The 10,957-nt window shown below is 42.9% G+C and overlaps 1 non-coding gene across 1 annotated transcript; it reads right to left on the bottom strand.

Annotated features, from left to right (window-relative positions):
- Positions 1-9,439: 9,439 nt before the first annotated feature.
- On the bottom strand, positions 9,440-9,511 carry TRNAE-CUC (transfer RNA glutamic acid (anticodon CUC)). Its single transcript has one exon. It is a non-coding gene; the product is annotated as a tRNA-Glu (tRNA).
- Positions 9,512-10,957: the final 1,446 nt, after the last annotated feature.

Here is a 10,957-nt window from a genome sequence, read left to right as displayed (position 1 = left end):
TCTCTGAGAGTGGATGAAGATTTTCCAAGTGAGAAATTAAAGACAAAGACACAGTATTTCACATATGCTGTTGGAAAGACATGAGAGAGTAATAGCTTCTGGTGGCTTTGGCTGTAGCTGTGCTAACAGGTCAGAGCTGAAGGCATCTATGCAGTCTTTAAAAGAAAGCAAGGGAAAGCTGTTTCCTTGGAATAACCAAGATGCAAAAGTTAGGACCCGTGGCTGTGCATGTGCAGCCTTACTTCAGCCCTTTTCTCTCTTTATTGTGCATTCAATGAGGAATGGACTTGGATGAAGAATAAAGTTAGTAATTTATATAATTTAAGAGTAGATTATGGCACATACTACAAGAACACAAGTCAGACTGCTTGTTCAACAGTTAGCAGTTGGCTTTGACTAACTTTTCAATGGGTGGGTTTACAACTTTAAATTCCACTTATCAAGAGGATCAAAGCAGGTTATGCAATTTCTTAGAATGTTTTTCTTGAAAGGAAAAAACTAAAAACCAATTCTGTCAATCAGCATTAGCAGGCTCGAAACCTTAGCCCTCAGCAATGCAAATAAAAAGCACTTAGGCTGCTGAGAGAAGATTATTATCCTAGAGAGGAGACAGGCAACTGAGAGGTAGTGCTGCTTGTCCTCCTTCTGCTGTGATTGCAAGTGGAGAATATCCAGCATTAGGTATTGCCTAGAAGAAAAACCAGCTACTGTGACCGAGGGCTGAATGCATATATTCAAAGTAGAATAATTGGCTGTGACTGCCTCTGCCTGAACAACTGCCAGGAGGTGCCAGCTTATGCTGCTGCCTCCTTAGGGTGAACCTTCAAAATGTTTGCAGCTGTTTTGAAAGATGGTACTTCAATCAGGATGCCACAAGATAAGCCTGGAACATGGATTTTGCCAAATTCTTAGGGCTATTGTAGACAAGGAATCTCTTCTTTACAATAGGAAAAGGTCACAAGCATCTTTTAGTCAAAAGATACAACATAAGAAAATACTGATATGTGAAGTGGACTTTTACCAGCTCTGTAGTCACCAGCCTCATTACTCATCTGCTTCTGTAGACACAGATAGCCTGAGGTCACACAGCTGAGGACCTGAGGGATTGAATTGGTAGTTTTGCTCAACTTTGAGAAAAGATGAAGGAATTGGTATAGCTTTGTTTGCGAGCTTCATGTGTCCAAGCTTCATTTGTGTGAGGCCACTGCATGAACCTGAGTTAATTTTACTCAACACTCAACTTTCTACTTGTGCTCTGTTTCTCTGCTTCATCATTTTACACAGCAAATACCTGGACACTAGTGTGTAAAAATCTCAAAGGAATGAGTGCAGCAACACATCTGATCATAATCAGAAATTATAAGCAGAGGAGCACCAAGCAGGTGCTAGAAATACTGAGACCTCCACTCAAGGGTAAACCAAACCTCTCCTGATTTGTAAATGAAATAACATTTTGACAGATAATTTCCATAAAATACGCAGGATTTTCTTTTTTGGGAGAAGGTGTGGTTGGTTTTGAATTGTTTTTTCATCCTAATTGCTTTTACTGGAAGTTGTAAAGTGCTATGAATGTGCAAACACAATCACTTAGTCATCATTCAGTTGTCTAAATGTTTGCCATGTCCTAAGTTTGGCTCCAACTATCACTTTAGAGGGAGTAGGTCTCCCTTTCGTCCTGTGTCACCTCTGCCAGTCCTGTGCAGATGCCTGGGAAATCCAAGTTGCTTAAGAGGCACGATATATGTTAGGCCAGGCAACTGAATTTCTCCCTATCTTGCATCATCTTTTGAGATACAGGATTTGAAGCTTAATACTCTTTTTACATATTATCTAATTTTTTCAAAGAATCAGACTCCTCACCAGAAGAAACAATAGAACAGTAGCAAAATCATTTGGTGATAATGCATTATTACCTATCACTCCCATAGAACTAAGACCAGTCAACATCTCAATCAATGCTAATTTTAGAAGTTCTCTTAATGCTCTGACTTCAGCAGTGGTGGTGATTATAAGATGTCAATATAATTTGTTTTTAAAGGGATATTTTTCTGCATTCATGGTAGCAATGTAAATCTGGGACATATGAATTAGTGTTGTACCCTAGATACTCAAATATCAGAAGCAAAAGGAAGTTATTATGGGAAATAAGATGAAATATGTCTGGTTGAATTACTTTCAAGGTCTGAAGAGGCAAATTCCTTTTCTACAGATACACAACTGCCAATATTGAATTCAAACAAAGCTAATTGTTTTAGACAATGTTTTAACAGTGCTATTACTTATTCTACAGGAAAGTCCTTCTGAGTTAGTGATTGAATTTTGCTTTCCACTCAATTCATTTTCAGAATTTTTCTCTTCTACAGAGAAAGTTTTCAGGATGAAAAAATACCTTGATGCAACACTGAAATTGTGGTTGCTAGGAAATTTTGAACACTGCCTATGTGAACTGCAGGACCTCTGCACCCACTCCAGGAAACAGTGTCTCAAAGGAAGATGTAAAGAAAACTGTTTTACCTATAGAGAATACCCATAGATATTACTGTGTGGTAAGTGAAAATCTAACAGATGAATACAAGGCAATATACAAACCCAAGGAGATAAAACTGTAGTTACGTAAAGGCCTACACTTTTCCCCCCTTACTTTTGATTTAACTCAGAATGCTGTATTTTTTTCATATTTCAGAGAGAAAAGTAACTAATTTTCTTGAGAAAAAGGACTTTATCCCTGGATGAGTTCAAAACAAAAGTTAAACATTTAAGGTACACTTTCACAACTTGATTAACAAGATGAGGTCTGTTGTGTGTAGATTGTTCCCACAGCCCTTAATGTCACTTGCCAGCACAGCCCTTGGTTTTATTACACAAGTCCTAAAATAAAGTAACATTGTTTTTCTCCCCACCCCCTCTCCCTCTGTTGCTTTCTAAATGTATTTTGGTGGAGGAGAAGGAAGTTTATTTTTCTTGGCTTTTCTGGGGTTTGTTTTTCTGAAGAGGCACTGGGGTGGCAAGGGGGAGCAGTGGTAAGGGCGCTGGCTCCTTGGGCACCAACAGCATCTCCTTCCCTCTGGGTAGGCAAAGCTGCTTCCTCTCATTTTCCCTCCCCTGCCCTCTTTTTGGGCAGCTGTCCCACTGATTGCCCCCTCCCTCCTTTCCCAGCAGAAAGGGGATGCAACCTTAGCGAACCAGGCAGCCACCCCAGCAGGGGCTGCTTGTGAGGACCAGCTGCCAGCCTGCGGTTTCATGAGGCTGTATAAGTCCCTCTTACCACACACACCTTTTCATTTTGTTGATCATAAAAGCTGAAGTGAACGTGTTCTGATAATTATCTCAGACCTTCAGCCACAATCTACTGTGACCAATGTCTGTCTACTTCCCTCCTCATGGTATCAAGAATCCAATACCTGCCCAGCTACAATGGCTTTGACCCTTCAATTTATTATTGCAATTACTGAATTAAAATGCTCCAAACAGGAATCTCAAAACAAAACAAATAAATCCATTCCTTGATACTGCTGAAAACTGACCTTCATGTGCCACCCTGTCCTCCTTCAAGGCCTGCTAAACCGACAAGAAAGATTCCCATTAGTAAATCACTATTGGATCATTAAACCTTTTTAAGGCAGTATGTGCCTTACCAAGAGAATGAGGATTACAACACAACAGTGGCTGCTGCCCACCGACAATCATGGGAACCGACCTCAGTAATAAATCCATTAATTATCTGGCTCACTTTGACCGGTTCTCACGCCAGAGCCGCTCCTTTGATGTGACCGTCAAAACCCAAGGATGCCCAATAGCAGTAGCCACCAACAAAACAAAAGAGAAGTAATAATTCAATATAAATATGTAAGACCTGCTTGTCCATATGCCCAGCGTTTGCAGTGGAGTGTTTCTGTGCCTGTATTTCAAACTGGAGGCAAAAAAAAAAAAAAAAAAAAAAAAGGGAAATAAAGCTCTTTTTCTCCTGTATATAATCTTTAAAGTGAAGAAGAACTAGGCATGTTAGAGATATTTTTTAGCTGTTGTTGACATGCGTGACTTTTTCAGTCCCTGTTGCTTTTCAAAATCAGTGTTACAGTTCATCACCAATATGACTTAGAACTTTTCCTGCATCCTACATAAGGATGTACTTCTGAGGGAAACAGAGGAACTATTCCTCTTCAGTGTGATTATTTGTATAAACAAAATTCTTCATGCTTTTAAGCCCCCTGCAGGACCAAAACTTTAGAGGATGCATTTTTCTCTGATTTTTAAAAGTTTTGGGTGTCAAGCTACTTTTTGAGTGTTTAAATACATCAGAAATACAACTTGTTTGTTAATTCACTTCTTGGCTACTCACCTGTAAAGTGGGAATAGTGTTAATTAATACTTGTCCTTGATCTTGTCTAATTAGACCAGAGACCCCAGGTGAAAGACTAGTTCCTAACTCATCATCATCTTGGGAGCACTTTTTACTCAAGTTTCTATCCCTTACCATAAGTTAATAGAAGATAGTAGTTCTCCTGGAGCCCAGATGCTACTGAGGGAGGCAAATTTCTCATGGCATAATGGATAACAGGAAGGAAAACCCCTTTAAATGTATGACCAGAAGAGAAGTAGAATTCATTAAATTACATTTACTCATTTGGCTTTTTTCTTTTAAAGGAGAATCAGCAAACTGTAATAAACAGTAGGTACAAGAGATTTTAAGATATCTGGTTTATCTTTAAGATACCTGGATTTTGCCTTCATCTACAGCAGAGCCGCCAGCCACTCCTTTCTCACCAAAGACAAACTTAGGGGGATCATGATGGTAAACCCAAGAAAGACCACTTCAGAACTGGGTTTGGCATGTGCACAGAGGCTCCCTGTGAGCCTTGTAGCAGGCAGGGGTGTCATGGTGATAGAAGCTCAGGAGCTCATATTTGTCTTCTCACGTGCTTCACACTCTGCTTCAGCCTGGTTACTTAAGGGAAGATGAGCGCATTGTGGTAGGAGGGATGAAAGCTTTGCAGGCTATGGCAAAGTGCTCCATTTTGATTGAACCAAGGCCACAGTCCCAACAAATCTGAAACTGAGACTTACTACCAGGCTTGGGGTAGAGAATGAACAAACTGCAAAACTTCATCCTGACAGAATAAGGCAGGTGGTTTCTTATCTGAGTAGACAGGAAGATCATTCCTGTTTTTTCATTTATTTTGCTGGATCTCTTGTGCAGAACTGCAGCTTACACAATACAAATTATGCCAGTTATGGAATACAGAGTTGTAATTTCTGTAAAAAAATCCCTTGCAAAGGGTGCAGGGGCAGTTTGGGTGGACAGCCACAAAGGCACCCTGCTGTGGCCACCCTCCATCAGCCCAGCTGCCTTGTCCTTGTCTGCTATTCCCAGCTACGTGCAGCAGACAGCACCACCCGCCTGAGCATGTGTTGTAATACCAATTTATAGTCTGTTATTATTTTCCTGCTTTGGGGTGAAAACTGGAATCTCCCAGCTCTGTTTTCCTGCTACCAAGACAAAAATTAGGCATAGCATAATAACATTGTTAATATAGTTTACTGAAGTGTGATTATTCAAAAGAGCACATGGGAAGCAAAGCATGGAAAGGCAGAAGGTAATGACTGACTGTAGCCACAAGGCAGTATAAAAAGCATCTAGAAAGCAGATTTGCAGCATGCAAGAGAAAAAATCAGACTTTTAAAAGGATCAGAGCTTTCATAATTTCATGATCAGAGTACTTCTTAATAGGACACGGCAACTGCTCCTGTAAAAGGACATGCTGGAAAATGGTCCTTGAAAGGTATTATCTAGATTTGTGAGTGGTAATTAGATCTGTATTGGACTTTCAATAACATTACCTTAAATAAACTGCCTTGGTTTGCACAAAATAATTTCTCTTAAAACACAATTCAGAGTAAAATTTCCAACTGTAGTTCTCAAGGAACAGTCCTGGCAGGATGTGCAGTGAGGTTGTCATATTTTTTTTTATCTTATCATCCAGAAAGTGTTTCATACTGAATCTGTAGCTCAGGAAGAAATTTACAGTTATGTTTTATGACATCAATATTATATAGAAAGAATATTGGGATAGATAATACGACAGGGGAAAAAAAGCCTGGAAAAAGGATTGTGTGCCTGAAAACATCTTTTGGGTTTGTTTTCCTTCCACCTCACCAGTTTAATAAACACTTTGCCTTGTTTGTGTCCTTTGACTGCCATGGTGACAGCACTAATGTCATAGCACAGACTGCTCCCATGGCTCACCAGCCTCGTGAATCCATTCAGAAGGGAAGGGAATGAAAGCAGACCTTATCTTGTGACCTTGGGCAGCTGATGCCCTGGTATCCTGACCTGGGATGCAGAAATTGTGGTCCCCTTCTTCACCTTGGCACAAACTTTCTGCACAACCTTCAGTTCAAAACCTTCAGGTGAAAAGCAGATGTGCTGCTGACCCCAACAGAGTGGCTGTGGGAGTGAATATGTTCAGGGACACATGGTTCTCTGTCACTCTGGTAATAGTATGTGTCCTCATTGTATTAATGCCACAGACAAGATGAGGTGATAGAGTCCAAGTCACACTCCTGATTATACTTTGTGACTTTTTATTTTTATTTTTTTAATGTTATATTAAGACTGTTTAAAGACAGTTTGGAAAGTTTCCATATACAGCATTCAATTCAGAAACTATGCAGTGATTTACCTTAATAAAAGCTTCATTTGTACGTGAAATTTGCTTTATTAGCAAATACAAATCCTTCATTCCTCTATAGCTCATTGGAATGAAACGGGCACAACGTTAACTTAGGGAATTGAGTCTGAAACCTCCAGAGTAGGGGCTGCTCTGGGAACCGGGAGAGGGTGGTGGCAGACACAGGGCCGGGATGCCACCTCGTGGCGTGCTCCCACAATATTTTTATATCAATAGGCAAAGGCTCGTTGCCTTGGGGAAGATACCACGGAGTTGCACTTGTTTATATCCACAATAAAACAGACAAAAAGGCGTTAAGTGGCCAAGAGAATGTCCTGGGAACAGAATAAGTCTAACGACTGCATGGCTCTAAGCCCTTCAAACAGAAGTGAAATACGATGGCAAGTAGAAAATATGCCTATTAAAAAAATTGGGAACTTTCATTTTCTAAAGAATTGCTGGTTGTAAAACTCATGCAAAATTTTATGTTCACTCACAGCCAAGATACTTCTTATAAGATTGGAAAAAACTTACGAAGTGGAACTAATGTAGGGCTATAACTTAAAGGAGGTGGCAAGAAAGAAAAATTGACTCAGCTGCTGGTTTAAGTTGATCTACAGTTAAGGTATTGTCTTCCTTATCATTCTTATTTCTTCTGCGGTTCATTTCCATACACCTTTGCTGTGACATGGAAAGCACTTGGTCACCCTTATGATGAAGAACAGAAATGAAAGTGAAAATACTTGTGAGCCAGTATCTCAAAGTCTACCACAGTGAGAAGAGAATTCAGCTACACTTTGAAAATATGTTATTAATAATCTTGTATTTGTTTGAAATACCTCTGCTCTAGCCAGATCCCTTTTGTCATTTGCTTTTGATTGCACTGCTAGTCCTGGGTAAAACAGCCCACCTTTTCTGGGGCTTCAGCATGCCAGCATCATGAGTTACTTTTTATGTAAATCAAAAATATCAACAAAAGCTCCAGGAAGGATGGTTCTTCTACCAGTTAAAAACAAGTACCCAGTTCCTTCCCTCCATCACTAAGATCCAGGAACAAGGAACAGAAACTGCTGTAACACTGTTTAACACATGCTCAAGGTGAACAGTGATCTGGGCTCTTTACATCCCAGACCAGGACATCTTTAGTGACAGTGGGACCTGAAGTGTAAGGACACCAAGCCAAGAGGACTGGTGCCTACTCCTTGCTGGGTGAATATTTGCTGTCTATGCAAGGGCAGGTTTCAAGTCTGGCATTGGACTGAAAAGGGATTTGGAAGGCCATTTGATAGCTTCTTCAGAGATTATGCAGCATTCCTAACAAAGTATTGGAAACTACTCTTTCTTTTTGTGCAAGAGTTATTCTGGCATTTTTTACATGTTTCTAAAATCTTACATGTGATTATTTTTTCTCAGGTGACTCTACAGCTGGATTTACACTGCCAACAGCGTGAAAATGTCTTACTACAAAATGAGTTAAAGCAAAAGGAAGTGCTTATTTTGTTCCTATTCTGTAAAACCATATATATGCCTTTTCTGGGAAGGTAGTCAACGCCTGAAATTCATTTTAGCTGCTTCTAAAATTTCTAAAATTGCCCATCATTTTCTGACATAGAAAGCAGCAACTTCTTTCACCAACTTGGTAAGGCATTTCACTGAGATCAAAGAGGGAGAGAAGAATCTCAGAGACCTACACAGTTCTAATTAACAGGTAAACTGTTAATTATAGGGGAAAGTGCAGGATGAAATCATATAATTGTGACTTTCAGGATCTTAGGAGATCCACTGAGCCATTCCCCTTGCCCAGTCTGAGAGACTTGATAACTTGTCCAGCCCACTCTTAAGAACCTCCAGCCATAGGAATGCAATAATTCCTTGGGTGGCGACCTGTGGACCTGGTGTTCAACTATAATTTGGTGGCACCTTTTCTTTATATCTAAAGGGTGACAATAGCCCTTTTGACTGTTTGCTTTCTGCCTTAGAGTAAAGGTGATCTCTTCCCTTTGAACCTCCTTGAAGCTTAGTTTTCATAAAAAATATAGTGGAGGACCTTTCCCGGGAGACACTCCCATCTGCAGTGGAGGGCAGCCTAGGCTCTGGCATGCCCTGGGAAAGGCAGCGAAAGCCATTATTTCCAGTAGTGCTTTCACCTCAGGCACCACCAAGGAGAGCCTGGCTCTATCCTCTAGGTACCTCACTTCAGGTACTTGTAGACATTTATGAGGTCCCCTCTCAGCTGAATCATTCAAGGCTGGACAGGCCCAGTTTCCTCATCCTTTCCTCATAAGAGACATGCTCCAGCCCCTACTGGGTCCCTGCTGCCACGGTTCAAAGATTCATGATAGCACTAAGTGACCATTCGCCTGTTGGGGGGAAGGTGTGGGAGCACCCCAAGCTGTTAGAGAAGCCAAAAAAAAAAGAAGTTATGTTATTTCTAACATGTGGCCCTCTAGGCAGGCCTCGGCTGACTTCTAGAATCCCTGTGGGTGGGCATGGGATGGCTATAGGCAGTGCTGTGACTGACAGATTTCCAGGCACATGCTACACCTGGCGAAGCTTCCCCTGCCCACCAGCACAGGGCGCTGGGACTTTTTGCACTACCTTTGTGCGCGATTCCTCCACGCTGTCAGGTGCGTCTTACAACTCCCGCGCCTCGGGCTGGCATAGCAGCCGGCCGATGGTGCAGAATTGTAAGAGCAGAAGTAGAGGGCCGGAGAGAATCCTAAAACAAAACAGAGATGAAGGGGATAAAGGAAAAAAAAAAAAAAAATTTTTTCCCTGACCGGGAATCGAACCCGGGCCGCGGCGGTGAGAGCGCCGAATCCTAACCACTAGACCACCAGGGATCCTTGGTACCCTGCCTTTGTTTCTTTCTAAAGAAGCAATGACAGGCGATCTCCTTCCTTCAACTCCGTCGTGCTGCTGTTTTCTCCCTGTGCTCCCACTTTCCAGGCAGTACCAAGTCCTGGAAGCAGCTACGTGTGGACAAGGACGTTGTATTCCACCCCACAGAAGAGAATAGCGGCAGCAGGCCGGGGAGTAGAGGGGGCCGCCCAGGCGAGGCTGGTGAAAGGCCCTCGCCGTGGGCGGGAGGCGGGATGGTGGTGCGGGAGCTGTCAGGACGGAGCCTCGGGCGCGAAGGAGCGGTCAGCTCGGCGGTGCCGTAGCGGGAGCAGAGGTGGCTCCGACAGCGCCACAGGCAAGAGCTGCGCGGCCGCGGCAGGGGCGGGGGGGCTCGCAGGAGGGCGCCGGCGGCCGGCGCCGGGGCTCCCTCTCTTCTTCCGCCAGCGCACTTCCCGCCGCCCCCAGAAGGCGCGGGCTTCGCGCGGTCGTTTTCCTTCATTTCGTGTTGCCTTTACAAGCCGGTCGTGACACCATCGTCTCTGTACGGGGTGTCGCTGTCACGGCTGCTGGCGGGGCCTCGTCAGCTGAGCGCTCTGCTCCGCACATCCCGGCGGGCGGCTGCCGGGAGGGGAGGAACGTGGCGCTTCCCTCCGCGCCGGCTTGGTCGCTGCACGAGCGGGCTGTGGAAACACCTCAGCTTAGCCGGGTTCTGGTGCTAGGCCTGCAGGCGAGAGCGGGTCCAAAGACCTCTCTAAGGTGGGAGCCAGTGGCTCCACAGAGGGGATCGAGGTCGGTGTTTTGCTGTCCTTGTGCTGCCGCGGCCTCCTCACACGATAGATATTAATTTGTGACCTTGTTTCTTTTTGTAAGGTTTGTGTGAGCGGAACGAAAACGGCCAGTGCTATGGATGACCTCTGTATAAAAGCTCTTTACTCTGGCATGTTGTTTTCATAAGCATAGAAGATCTGGGAGCTGTACTAGCAAAAATAATATTCCCTATTTAGGCAGTGTCCAACGATACAGGAGGGTTGGCTCTGCACAAGCAAATTTTGCTAGTTCTCAAGCCCTTTGCCTTTAAAATGCAAAAACCTTTCTGTGTTAAGATAGATAAGCTTCAGACTGTGTGCTTGTGGACTGTGCAAATATGCATTAGCTGATCTTCAAAAGCTTTAGAGTCTGAAAACAAACTTAAGGGGATCATTTTCTTCTGGGAAGAGTAAGGAGGTTGAAGATGTTTGGTTTCCATCTCATCAGCATCCCCGTTAAGCCGATGGTTCATTTCATCACAAAACATTTACTGTAGCAGTCTAGAACAAAATGTGTGTCTTGATTGTGATGAAGCTTTCTTTGGTCTAGATTCAGCAATTTTACTGTGCAGTGAGAGAGATAAATTATGAGCTAAAAATCAGGCCCTTTTAGATATGATCTGATGTCTTATATATGCAGGA

The sequence above is a fragment of the Vidua chalybeata genome, chromosome 3 (genome assembly GCF_026979565.1).
Source record: "Vidua chalybeata isolate OUT-0048 chromosome 3, bVidCha1 merged haplotype, whole genome shotgun sequence".
Taxonomy (NCBI): domain Eukaryota; kingdom Metazoa; phylum Chordata; class Aves; order Passeriformes; family Viduidae; genus Vidua; species Vidua chalybeata.
Note: the sequence above shows the minus strand (reverse complement) of the source record. Positions and strands in the feature narration are given on the sequence as shown.